We start from the raw sequence: 14,871 nt of genomic DNA, 5'->3' as shown, positions 1-14,871 counted from the left end.
TCTCTGCTCTATTGAGGGTCAAAAAGAGTTAAACGAAAGCTGTCTGCATAATTGTATTCTCCTTTTTTTCTCCAAGAAAAAAAAAAGAACGACAGCATATTCTCACTGGACATTGTTTGCCTAACCATTGAAGGAATAGTTTGATTCCAGATGCACACTATGCTTCCCCCTGTGCCCCCTCCGGCGCCCTGTTGCAAATCATCATCAATCATTTCAACCAGAGCTCGCAGCCCCCACGAGCTCCTGATTGGAAATACGGAACCAAATTAGTTTTGTTCCAGAGGCATTATGAAGCAGCACAGTGACAGCTTAGCCCAAACTCTGCAAGCTACTGGGCAAGGGAGAGGAAATGTCAGGCTTCAACGACAGCCAAACACGGGGGTGATGGCTAGGGGGTGAAGAAACCAAACAAAGCAATAGGAAAACAAACCAGGGAAGGCACAGCGAATTAGCGAGTTAAAGTCAATACCTCAGTCACAACATGTTTTTTTTTCTTTTTTTTTGTGAGAAGGAGGTTAATTTTGAGGGTGGGGAAAGAGCTCTGTAATCCAAGGAAACGTCATACATAAGCAAACACTTCCACTGGCCATCCCCTTACAAAATTAAAACATTTTTGAAGCAACGTTCATCAAGTTGGCTCTTAATTACCGACACTGAACCATAACTTGAGAACACAATGCACATTGTTTTACCGAAAATAAGGGCACCTTTCCTGTCTTTTTTCCATGAACATTTCACAGAAATCTGTTCTTTTAAATTATGAGCTTGAATTTCTCCCTCCTTCTAGATCCTCTGAGCTTATTAAAACATGCACTGTAAAAAATGCACCAAAAAACAATGTCCCAAATGTCCCACTTCCTAACATTTGACTGGAGACGAGAGATTTCCAAAAATGAGAGCTTTTCAAAGCAGTATCATTAGCAAATGACAACAGTCAGTACAAGCCAGCTTCAACATCTTCCAATACCTCTTCCAAGTATATCAACATAAGTTAAAACAAACCCTGAGCAGGAATGTCGATATCTTTGGTCCTCCACAGAATTCATTTCAAAGCACAACATTAACAAAGTAAACATTTACAACAGGCAGGAAACGCAGCCATTTTGGTAATCTATCTCATATTTTTTTATGTTGTAGTTATTCCAAGCCATTACTACTGGGGCCCTGATTTGAACATCTCTGTGGATGCATATATCCAACATTTGAAAGCAGAATCATTAGTTTGATACTTAAAAACATGCATCTCCCAGGTTAGTCAAACAGTGCTCTTGGTGCTCTTGTGAAATATTCTATTCGAAGGACCATTGAAAGAGGTGCTCAGTCCTTGGATATAATACTTAGCAACATGAAAGAAAGGTTCTGGACCAAAGGGAAGCTGCCATCCAGAACCTTTCTTACAACATTTCCCACACAAGAAAAGAAATTAGGGTGGGTCAGGACCCTCCGGGAAGGTATGGGTAGTACATACTGGCACTATCAAGTTTTGCAGGACAATGCTTGTATTATCAGCCCCCCAAAATAAGTGACTGTACATTGCAGATATTGCAATAAATATGCCTTGGCCTTCTGTTCCAATGCTTCTCGGCAAGAATAAATTATTCAACGGGAAGGAATATATAGGCCTACTGTTTGTCGTGCCCCAAGGGTGCTGAGATCGAGTCATTATTTCTGTATGCAGTCCCATCCCTTGCCTGCATTATAATGTAATCAGTCCTTTCTCTTCATATATATGATACATTACACAGGGGATGCTGATGTGAGGGAAATAACTCACTGAATGGAGATCCCTTGAATCTCCGCTGTTTGCTGGCAAATAAGAGAGAAGCGCTGACCTGAACACAAAGAGGGTCGCTCATCTGAAAAGCGCTACAGAAAATTTATCAGGAAATTTATCAGAGCAAGGGTTAATCAAACCACAGAACATGATGCTTGCAACTCGGGCAAAGTTCTTTTTGCAATTGCCCGTATGTTTCTACTCTGAGTGAAGAGAGATCCCTGTAGGAATCTGCAACATGCTCCGTATGGCATGCCTTATTGTCTCTTACAGTCTGCTTATTAAAATTATTCACGCCTTTGTTTAATATATCTATATCATAGCTTTGAAAGAAAAAAAAAATCTGCAAACTTGAAGATACTGTCTAAGAGGAAGTGGCCACAATAAAGACAGATGCGCCAATGCTAGCCTTTGAACAGTTTGTATCCATTAAATATCCATCAAAAACTCATTTTTTATGAGCCCACATCAAGGGGGTTGACATTTACCCGGTTAAATTAAATCACTCCTTAAAACCTTTCGCTACAATCATCCACGGTCTACTATCAATCTCCAACATGGACTGTCTGGTGAAAGACAGATTTTTCTTAGGAAAATCCGCTGAACTCTGTTATTGAATGAAAACCAGTGAGGAGGATAGGGGACTGACACCATAACCAGAGGATGAAGGTTCAAGACACTTCAGCCATACTGCTGATAAAGGTCCTTAAAATATCTGCAGATGTATGAAAGGACTTTATATAAAATATTACATTAAATTCATGTTTTCTAAGAGTCTCTGGATTGGGGTGTCTGATACAAATAGCCTCTAGATACATCCTCTGTGTCACCTAAAAAAAAAAAAAAAAAAAAAAAAAATGAGGGATGAAAATTCACTGTCAATTTTGCCCTGGACAGCACTTCATCTCCTAGATGACATTCTGCCATGAGGGATGTCACATCAGAAGACAAGCCACAATGCTGGAACGTTAAGTGACTCCAAATGATACAATTTAATATCTTTTACAGACGGAAGTATCTTTCTTGACGATAAATGACACAAATAACCTTCAGACTAAACCTATACTTGGATAGTTTGGCAAAAGCAACCGCTGGGGCGAACTCCGAACTTATGCGACATTCTGAGGATTTGGAAAACTTTTGGAAAGTGCTTCTGAGGTAATACTTTGCCGGTGAAACTTAGCTATGCACCTTGATGCCTACCACAAGCTAGGGGAAGAAGTGGTAGGCGAATTCACTTCCCCTGCCTCACGCAGAGACAACATTTCCACTGATCCACCTTAGCTGTAGGTCAGCTACACTCGAGGTGAACGGGAACGTGTTTCCACAGCAAACTGACCTGGCCAAACAGCATGATAGCCAATCCAAGATATGAGAAAAGGTTGGACCGGAGCCAACGGGTCAGGCAGGTCAAGTGGAAATAGGCATGTTTATCCTGCAGAATATACCAGTTAGAAAGTATTTTTTTCAATTCTTACTCCTTGCTTGGTATGTAGCAGAGTCTTGTTCTCATATCCATAGTTCATTTAGTTCAATTATTCTACCAATGCTGCGTAGCAGATCTGCATGTGGTCCGCACCCATACGAGGAAATCTTTTTGCTGCAGTCTCTCAAAAGCAGAAATGAAAAGCTATGAGCACTAAGGTTTCCTTCTTCATGAGATAACAAGTAGTGCCACAAATCAGGTTAGTGATCTTGCAAAATTTAAACAGACAAAGGTGATATAATCAGGTTTAGGTGGCGCCAAAAATGTTCCACACTAAAGGTGTTCCAGGATCAATGGCCCTACAGAAGCAGGTGAGAGGCCATGAGCTGCAAAGCATACCACCACACTGAGCTGTAATAACACACATACAGGTAGGGTGAGTCAGTAGTAACCAGGCTATATGCGCCTTCTTCATTTGAGTCTCACGGGCTTTTTAGCCACATGGTCCAAAAAAGCTTCTGATATTACATTGAGAAATGTTACTGCCAGCAAAGCCCCCAATATAATGCAAATGCCCCAATGTGATGCAAATGAAAAACACAGCGCCCATGCATGTGAGAGAGAGCTTTGCGAAACATGCATTTTTCAATACAGAAAGGTAAGTATAAAGCTCTACAAGATAATGCAGCTACTACAGCTAAGTTCCTGTGTGACAACCTAAAAAGGCAGACTCCGAGATCTTTCTAACATGGCTGAGCTTTACTGGTTGGCTCATACCTTTCACTCTGTCCCCTATATCAGCCAACACACAAGCCATGAAGATCAGTGAATCTGTGAGGAATTTTGCTTGTCACAATACCCTCAAATGTTAATTAAGAGAGCTTAAATGATACATGGAGAAATTTACCAGTACAATCAGTTTTGATTTTCTCTTCTCACAAGATGCATTCTGCTTGAACTGGAAAATGCACCACACTATCTGTGTAGTCTATTGCAGTCAGAGTAGCTAATTGGAATTTGTCAGATCAATCTAATCTGGTATTTTAGTTTTGGTCGACAATTTTAAATCAATTCAGCTTACTTACATGTTTTTACATTTGATAGCCTTTTGCAACCCATTCTCAGAATCAATTCCCTCACTTTAGCTTTTGTGGAAGTCACATTGTGCATCATTGCACCCTAAGTAAACCATCCTTATAACTGTCCCTTTATTTCACAAGAACCCTCCGATCAACTGATCAGGGACTTTCAGATCATCGCTACGCTGAGGAGCAGATATGCTTTCCATTTTTCTTCTCTTCAGCTCTTAAATGCATATAGCATCAGATCCTAAATACGGAATGCACAGCAATTATCCACAGCTACGCCATTACATATAGGATCTCCTCATCCACCCCCACATCCCCCTTTATCCACAGAAGACACAATATGCCAATTTCAGCACTGACGTCATTTGCACTGACAGCAATTTTTGCAGACTGAGTTAAAGATGCCAAACCGTTTGCACGTCACTTGAGCCATACTGTTTTGTGAACGAAACTAGGCCCAGTTAGCTATACATCTTTGCATATCTTTTAATAAAATTATAAAATTTTAATTTTATAACCTAGCATGGTAGCGATCTGTGGTGGACATAAAACACGAAACTTTAAGATAACATGAGTTTGTTTAACAGTGCTACAGCTGGCTTAATTAGTCAAACATTTCAAGTTTTCTTAATTTCTGGCATTATTTGCAGAAAATACAGTGAATCTCAGCCTGTATTATGTTCAATTGGACAGTTTCCTATAACTGGTTGTGGGTGCCTTTTTTAATCCATTGAGGCTCATTATTTGGTGTCCTTTAATAGCAGGATTAATAATTATTCCATTAAGATAATATGATTCTATTGTAATTGTTTTTAAAAGAAAGTAATAAAAAAAATCTAATGTCTCTAACCTGCATTGAATATGAAACAATGCTGAAGCTTTTACAGAATAAAGAATGAAAGGACCAATCTGAGAAATAAATAAGTAATTAAATAAATATATAAAAATATCTAATAATGATAATTATTTGGGTTAAAGATATGTCTGGGTGATTACTGTGGAGTGAATATTAAATATATTTGAGATTAAGGACAAAGCAAATTAATTCTGAAGTGTCTTTGAACATTTGCTTTTTATGCTCATGACAGAACTGGTGGTCAGTGGCCATGAGGAGATACAGGCAACTTCCCTTCACAGCTTCTATTGGAGCATTACATGTGTGAATACATTAGTTCCAAACAGTAAAAGCAACAGCTTGTAATTTACCAAACCATGTAATGTAAATTCTTCTGGTGCCAACGTCTTTTTCATGGGGGGAAAAAAAACACACCTTATCAGCCCTTGTTAGCTATGTGCAACACAATCAAATCAAGACCACTGTAATGAGTGGGTTGGAGTTTAGCATCCCTTTCTCCCTTGGAACATTATGCTTGACAATGTGAAAACTCAATTCTTATCACCTGCCGCCAAACAATTTAATAAGACACCTCTAATAAAATGGTTTTGTATCTGCTGTCTGGCTTGTATGCATTAACGTGAATCACTGAAGGATGTGTTACCAATTTACACACACAAGACACAAATGAATGCCACAACAACCAAGTACACTGTCTTGCTTTTCCATGCACCACAACTACTTATCTGTGTGTAATGTCAACACAGGCAACACAGGGTCATCACTGTGGCACTGCAACCTACAATTACCCGCCTTGCACTCTATGCATGCTTTATATGAATACAAACTAACAAATGGAATTTACACAGTATAAAATGAACGTAGGGCTATACAGAGGACACACAATCACTAACACAATGAAATCCAAACTGAGTCCTTTAAAAAAACTGGATGGGATCTTGAAGTCTTTTGGCAGACGGTTCTAGGCTTCACTTCTGGCAACGCAAATACAAACCTTAACATATGTATTCCAGCTTTTCGCGCACCACTGAACACTCCTAACATTTATCATATATTTGTTTCACTCAAACAATCTACTGATAAACTTTCAAATGAATTAATGGGAAACGCCGCCATCGGGCTGCCATTTCCCACAGCTGTCCTTTTCATTATCATCGCTGCGGCCTTTAGAATGTGAAAGCAGGGCAGGGGAGGGATGAGAGCGATCGCCACTACACCCTTGCGGTACTTGACCTTCATTCTCACCGTTTTTTTTTCTAGCACACTTCAGCTGAACATTACAGTGGGTGGGTGTACTTCAGACAGCTTGCGATTGCCACCAAGCACTACAGTAGGTCACTGTGTTCCAACGCAACCTGAAACCAGATTTAGCTATATGTCTCATCGATTTAGAATGTCATGTATGTGACTTGAATGGAATCTACTTTACCTGGAGTGGCCCTCATAATAATTCTAGGAATCACTTGATGGACTACTGAATGTAGTTCTTAAGCCATCCCTAAAATGAACCCTACTCTCATCCACAATTTAAACGTGTTATTCTGCTTATACTGTTACACATGTGATTTCAGGAGAACAGTGAATCGGTGTATACTTGCCTAGCTGTTCCAATGTAAATATAATTACATCGTTCTTACTGCCACTGACGTATGTGGACCAAACATGGTGATCACTAAATTAAGAGCTCTTGATCTGTCACTAACATTGTAACAGACAGTTGGGGTATGCTTTTCAAAATATTTTGGATCATTGCATTCTTAATTCCCGTAACAAGACCAGAACAGACCTCAAGCCATTATATACTTGCGATGCCAACACTACAAGCTAATGCAACATTCAGGGCGGAAAAGGCCTGGGAGGATTATATTTTCAGGAGCTGTTTATTTTGGTTACAAATACTTTATGGGAAGTACAGCTCAGTCTTACTGAATTACATTTTCTTCAAGACTCATGATGAAGAATTCGACCATATTGTATGCTTGAAAAATAAAAGCTCGCCCGAGGCGATGTGGCAGGATGTTTGTGTACAAGGGACAAAACACAGACGAGGTTTGGATCGTTCAGTCCATATGCCCTCAGGTTAACAATATGGGACAGCCGTTGTGTATGAATTACTAAGGCCTCCCACATATTGGTGAGTCCTTCAATTTGAATTTGAATGAGATATTACTTTTGCTTTGCTAACCCTTGCTTGCACAATGTTGTCTAATAATTGTCATATCTGACAGACAAACAACAGCACTGTGCAAAGATGAAATATAGGTCTAACGGATTAACAGAAATCCCTAACTTTGAGGTGAGTGACCCCTGTTTTTGGTTGAAGCCTTCAATGTTCAAACATTTAAAAGACTATTCATTTACTTATTTATTTTTACTTGCAGAGGGATTTAAAAGAATAGACTTTGTAGGATAAGCATTCAAGATTTGGGGTTTTTGGACTTTATTAGGTCAGCCCCGCATCCACAAACACTTTCCAAGGGTCAGCCCCGCATCCACAAACACTTTCCAAGGGACAACTGTTACATTTGAAGGTAATTAGCCCTGGCAGCTGCTGTTTCCTCTCCTGCAGTCAAAATACGCTGATGTGTTTTGTGGATATTATTATCTATATCTTAATAATGAATGTCTATTTATTTCACATCTATCGCTACATATCTATGTTGTTATTTGTATCTATAATCTTCCAATGTCAGGGAGAGGCAACAGGCTATATTGAGGGCTGTATATCTATATATAACCACATAGGGAAAAAGAAAATAGTGGAGACAGAGAACAGCTATGAAATTGTAGAGTGACCATCGACAGGGCAGATATATACATCCTGCTTTTTTTTTTTTCTTTTTTCAAAATAAATAAATAAATAAACAGACAATTCAAATGTGTGTTGTCTTTGCTGCACAAGCAGATCATACTATGTCTTAGTTTCAGATTTAACTGTCTTCACCTCCAAAAAAGCAAATGATTAAAGCCATTTCAAAGAATATGCCTGAATAATTAGCCTTTATTCTTCTTTTGGTGCACCGCAGCACAATTAGGTAAGGCTTCACTCTGCTTTAGGTGCAGCTCATTATTTCTGAATTGTATTCTTTTTATTACTTTGTCATTTATTTCAGAAAAAAGAGCTTCCAGATCAAAGAGAAATACACTGAAATACAAACACTGTTATATATATATATATATATATATATATATATATATATATATATATATATGTGTGTGTGTGTGACAGAGAGATCATCCTATCAAAGCAGCATCTCATATTCTAATATATTTATGATCTCCTGTCTTAAAGTCGAACAGTGTGTGATGAACCATGAATCACCACCATGATGAACTCATAAAACATATGCCTTTTGGCTGACACAATCTTAGAAAAGAAATCATACACAGTATGTCCATATGCAAAAAAAAAAAAGCGATGCAAACGTTTTCAGATGCTACACATGTAGGAAAGTAATAATACAAAAATTGCAGCTAAATAAATAAATAAAGCATCCAATGGACCATTCATTTGTGCAGGCTCGCAATCTGCCAGGCCGAGCCATCATCAATTATGCATCAATAACACCCCAATATCTCCCGACATAATGAAATCATAATGAAAGGAGCCCATGCATTGTTTGGCAATTAACTACTCATTTCATATCCCAGCACCAGGTGGGGCAAAGATGGAGTCCACTCATCATCTGGTGAGACACGCCGGAAATCACGGTCCGCTCAAACAACCGTTCCCCATGTCGGTCCAGCTGCCCCATCTCCGGCCTAGCACATGGTGCAAGGGGGAGCAATGGGAGAGGGCGAGAGGGAAAACACGGCCTAGCTCTCGGGCGAGAGAGGCCTGACACCTGGACTTAAACAGAGACAGCCTGGCAGGCCAGCACCACAGAATGACGCAGAGCTCTCTGTAAGCGTTCAAACCGCACCGATAAGGGAGATTTCGGCACTCCAAACTACCCAGTGCGGCTGATCTTTTCTGCTGATAATGCCAAAGCCGACACTTTTTTGTGTTTTCTCCCCAGTGACTCAGGGAGGTTCACAAGCTATTTAAATTCAGGGTGGAGAATCAAATCTGAAGCTCTGAATAAAGACCTCTTTAATTTTGTGAGAGGAAAAAAAATGGTTTGCCAAAACCAGAAAAAAGCCTGGGCTCCTTTTGAAAAAAAGTGGTCTAAAAATCATTGTCATTCTCCTGACAATTCTACATAAAGTATAGCTACCTGATCTCACCCAGCTGAGATGGAGATACATTTTTGACAAAGGTGGAGCAAATAATTCTAAATATAACCAGCCCAAGAACACCTTTGACCGAAAGCACTATTATATTTTATGTATGTGTATTTACATTTTAAATGGTACCACTGATATAGTCTCCAATTTATTATGAATCACCAAACAATTCATTTAACACACAGATACATAAACAAAGGAGCTATTGTAGATAACTACTAGAAAAACAACATAGAAAAACAGCTTTGTATAACACCCATGGAAACAACCATCTAAAAATATAGTAGATAGAAGCTTTAAAAGGCAGCAAGGGCTGACAGGGGATAGTCTTTAGCAGTATCAGGCCATTTAATCCTTTTGTGAAAGATTTTTACCTCTCCCCTAATTTCACTACAGAGCAATAAGCAATCTCCTAGCAGGGCCCATTTACATGAGGACATTCACATCTTCATTCAAATGGCTCAATGACATCATAATGTGAAGAGGCCCCACCTCCTTCCATTACAGTAGTGACTCCGGCGGCTCTTTCGCATGTGAGTCACAGCGGTGAACATAATGTGACTAAATGCAAAGTCAGTCTGGAATAGGGAAAGGGATGTTTCAGAGTCATGTTCGGAACAGTAATGGAAGTTTTCCCACGGAGACCAAGTGGAAGGTTTGCAATGCGGGAAATCTATCCAAAACTCTTGAGATGACTTCAAAAGAAATTCTGTGTTTAATTAAACAGCTGCATTCAACATGAGTAACATACTCAAAGGCAAGGAAGGCTGTCACAAACAACCAAAAGCCCTGAAACAGCTTGTTTAGGCTAGCTGTCACAGACAGTCTAACATAATCAAGACAACATTAGCTGTAGTATGCTGCAGTAATTCAAAGTGAACGGACCAGCTTGAACATAACCTTTCTAGTGCACACTGAACCTGACACCTAGCCCTGCATCATGTTCTTAAAAGTGTCCGATTACAGCACATATTTTCAGGCCAATGTGATTATACAATTTGATTTAAGACACTGTAATTTTAATTGTACTTTCAGCTACATACGTTTCCCTGCCCTGTTATTACTGCTCCACTAAATTACAGTAAAACCTTTTCTGACAGCAGGGATTTCATATTTCAGAGCTTCAGTTACTTATGGGCTTATAAGCCTCACTGTTTGAGACATGACATAGACTTCTTGGAAGAAGGATTGACATTCATCTGGATAGAATGAGGACAGGGGGGTTAAGTGCAAAACAACTGCTTATCTTATGTCTCTCTCTCACACATATTTTATATATATATACACACACACACACACACACACACACAGACAACATATCCCTCAAGACCATATATCTTCTCCCTTTCCTTTAAAGGGTTTCGAGAACTGTTGAATGCATACACAAAGCTCAGGTCTTACACTGTACATCAAAAAGCAACACAGCCATCACTACTGCACACAAGCTGGCTCAAGCTCTATCCTAATTGGCGGGCTGAATCACTTGTCTGTGAAAGACCACCGTGTCCTAATGAATTCAGCGGAGAGCAAATCTTGTTCAATTAAGCAAATCTCCATTCATGTTGACAGTGGCAGGTCACTCCGCTGGTGCAAACAGCCCAACTTCATTATGGAGGTCGATGACTTTGCGCTCCGGACTCCTCCAGCCAAAACGCCACGTGCTGCCACAGACAGATGGTAACATGTGGCACGGTTACAGGGAACCAAGGAAGAGCAGGGGACTCTGAATGATGTCACAATGTCACCATCCGTGCTCTGTCCCACATATGTTTAACGTTGAGAGGATTTCGTGCCAAACTGTCTTAAGTGGCCCCTTTCAAAATGGATGGCATATTTATATTAATAGGAAATATTTGACATAAACTGGACTGAACTATTTTACTCAGGTACTGTATGGTACACAAGCCTGAGCCAAGGTCGTATTCTTAAAATGCAACCCCTACCCTAGGCCGTAATCAAATCCACATTTGAACTTAAATTTGACCTGTAATTTATCACTTGTGTGTACTTGCATTGCATCACTAGATTTTACAGTGAAACTAAAACATTCACTTGATTAAATTGAAAATGTTTGTTGAAACTGTATCTATGATCAGTGTGTTACAAAGTCTTATTTTAATACACATCTCATTTTTACCGAAGTCCAACTCCACATCAAAAAATGTATAATTTATTATATAGTTCCAGTTAAGTACACTATACCAAGCCATTGCTCAGGAATGTCTGCTGCAATAAATGCAATCAAAAAAAGGGGAAAAAAATTTCATTGTTAATTTAATATGCCTGATAGTCTCATCTCCTGATACTAGTGAAATGTCAACAGAAAGACAAGCATTTTCCTTTAAACAAGTACTAGGACTCTATATGGGATTCTGTTTAAGGGGGGGAGTACAGTTTTAAAGAGTCCAAGCTTTGATGATGCAAGCCATGTGAACCCTCTGAAAATAGAGTCCACCTAGTTCCACCTCACAAAAGCCCAAATGACTTCATTTGGCATTACAGAAATGTCAAATGAATTATTTCCACTGAAACCGCAGTGCACTGGAATTAAATGGCATGTTAGTTCATTTATCCTGAATTTAACACAAAACTGAATGATTAAAAAAAAAAGGAAAGAAAAAAATAATTTTACTATCCAAATGTTAGAGAAAGGACAACGCATTCATCATTGTAACCTTGGACGGTATTGTTACATCTTGTTCTGTCCCTACACGACTTCACTTATACAGAGAAGGAGAGGAGAGAACTAGCAAGAGGAGAGCACTCTGCTAATCAGTGACAATCAGCAGTGTTCTGTCTCCTTTCAAACCGTTCACTGACAGCCTTTCACTTAATCTCTCTGATCGGCCCTTTCATTGCCTCGACCATTTGCCACCGACTCTCCACTGCAATCACTAACTTATAGGGCAGCAAGAAAATGGAGGTTGCATGCTTGACTTCTTGAGGAAATGAAGTTTGACAATCGGAGATCAAAGGTTGCCACCGTGAATTCCAAAAGTAGTCACAGGAAGTCAGAGGATAACCTAGAAAACAGAAGTGTTTTTTTTTTTTTGCCTCCTCTCACCAACCAAAGTGTGTTGGACGTTAAAAAAATACACATTTTATTATTTTCATTTTAATCTGACCTGAACTGATTTACAAACGGCACACATGAGTATACAAGTTTTGCTCAATGCAAAATAGCTCTGTTTGAATTATCAATATTATTTTAGCCCTGGGTCATATTAAGTGGACAGAGAGTAAACTAGACAAGTCACAGGTAACTTAAGGGTAACTTAAAGACCGTTAAGATATTTATTATTAAATAAATAGAGATATTTATTTACTTACTTATTTGTTTATTCATTCATTCATTTATTTTCTCTTACTTGGCAGGCACGCCTATCCAGCACAGTTTTGACATGTATTTATACAGCTGGACATACACTGACGCAAATTCAGGTTGAGTAACTTGCTCGTGGGAACAACAGCCGTGCCCCGCCTAGAAATAAAGCTTACGACCCTCTAATTACAAGCCCAGCTCCCTAACCACAATGCCGCACTGCTGCCCCGCTAAGTACTGTGTAACTGCTGTGTAAGAGCAAACTTGTGAAAGCGCATCCGAGGGGTAGGGTTAGGGTTGGGGTGAGGTTAATTATTGAGGTCAGGGGTAGATTTAGAGTTGGGACACGGGACAGGGTTAGGGGAAGCCATACGAGTGCGGTTGAAAAGAACATGTGTACTGAATTTGCTTTGATGCAAAAATAATAAAATATATAAATAAAATAAAAATGTTCTGCAGATAATCCCACTGCAATTACCAGTGAATTTGCCTGACTGCTTGGTTTTCTACTGAATAAAAGCGTGATGAATTCATGAAGTCAAATATGTATAATAATGAATGTCAATGGCACTTTTTCCATCACCAATAATGATATGGATTATATCAAAATGTTGCCGTCTCCAAAAATCTATGACATCTATTTTCTGTATTCATCTATTTTCAGATGTTTCTTTTTCTTCCCTTTCTCCCCACATGCTTTGGCTTCAGCCTGTACTATGTCTAAGCAATTTCTTCACCGATACATGAGGCCTGAATGGAATGCTTTGTGATGTTCTATTTTATTGCAAATGGCTGGCTTATATGTAGCCTTTTGAAAAGGAGTATATTTTATTTCCACAGTTTGGTATTACGCGCACGCCATCTCTGCAGGAATCAATTAAAAAAAAATGCACCGCATGGCCCGATACCATATGGGAATGTCAAATAGATACGGGGGGCCAAAGCGATCAAGATGAAGTAACTTTTCAAACTGTCTGAGGAACAAATGAGAAAAAGAGTAATCCTTTTTCTAATTTTAAGAGCACAAAGGCTGCATTATGTCCACAGAAATTTGGCAAAAGACAAACTGATTCCGGTGGTGCATCTTTCCTGTGACATACTTGGAATAAACAAGATGTGATCACGATGTATTTTTGTGTTATAAAGTCATAGCGTAGTGGTTTTCATTTTATTGAGTGAGGTTATAAGAAAGAGAGATATCCACGGAGACAAAATTTGTCGAAGCTAACTCGAACCTGCATCAAATTATACATTGCAAGGTTTACAAATTATGGTGATGAGAATCTACAAACTTCTCAAAATGACACAGGCCCAGTGTTTCCTGGAAATATGCACATGGCATTACTATGTCAGCAATATTTTTCACCCAGTGCAAAACTGAGATATATTTAGTGTGATGCCAGGCCAGTAACTGAGGAGCTGAGCATGACAGAAAAAGATTGCTACTCTTTTAGTGACACATGCACTCAGGCTAAGGATTGCATCTGCTGTTAGTAATGTATTTACAAACTCGGCATCTTGCATGGAGCATGCATCTGCCTATTTCGCTCATGCATGCATATAAAACGCAGTAAAATAATAATGACCGTTGATCAATGCTCATGTGCTGCACAAAGACAAGCTTAATGTAGTCAAGCGAATGATCACTCAGTTTTCCATGTGTCTCATCCATTAGAAAGAAACAAAACCAACAATAAAAAAAAAACAAATATACATTTCAAAAGCTCTGGCGTCACAATACACATTTCGGCGACGCTGCATTTGCATGGCACCAAAAAGACCGCATTGATCACATTAAGTACCCTGGCCATCCTCGCTGCCCTTTGAAAATAAAGAAGCAGGTAATTCGACTCGCCGTGATGGGGATGATTCCAAAAATAAATAAATATACAAATACGTTTAAAAAATAAAATCAGGGCTGCATACGCAGTTGGCAGCATCTGGCTCGCTTTTGGGATGTGTTCCCAAAAAGTACCGGGCGTGAACGGCGATATATACGAATCGGCCCTTTGTTCTGTGTGACATGTAATGCAACGTGGCATGCTGTGCACGCAGAACACCGGCACATCTGTGTGAAGCAGAAGGGGCGCCCTGGTCCACTGCCCAATCAGTACGCTCTGCCGCCGGGGCATCTCAGGCGTAGGCTACCTTGATGCCCAGGTGGGTTCCTCTGCCCTC

The 14,871-nt window shown here is 39.5% G+C and overlaps 1 protein-coding gene across 5 annotated transcripts in view; it reads right to left on the bottom strand.

Annotated features, from left to right (window-relative positions):
• adgrl3.1 (adhesion G protein-coupled receptor L3.1) overlaps positions 1-14,871 on the bottom strand; it is a 208,470-nt gene that overhangs the window by 73,478 nt on the left and 120,121 nt on the right. The gene's annotated exons all lie outside the window — the stretch shown is intronic.

This window comes from Megalops cyprinoides, chromosome 22 (assembly GCF_013368585.1).
Source record: "Megalops cyprinoides isolate fMegCyp1 chromosome 22, fMegCyp1.pri, whole genome shotgun sequence".
Classification (NCBI taxonomy): domain Eukaryota; kingdom Metazoa; phylum Chordata; class Actinopteri; order Elopiformes; family Megalopidae; genus Megalops; species Megalops cyprinoides.
The sequence above is the reverse complement of the archived record's forward strand: the minus strand, read 5'-3'. Positions and strand labels throughout refer to the sequence as shown.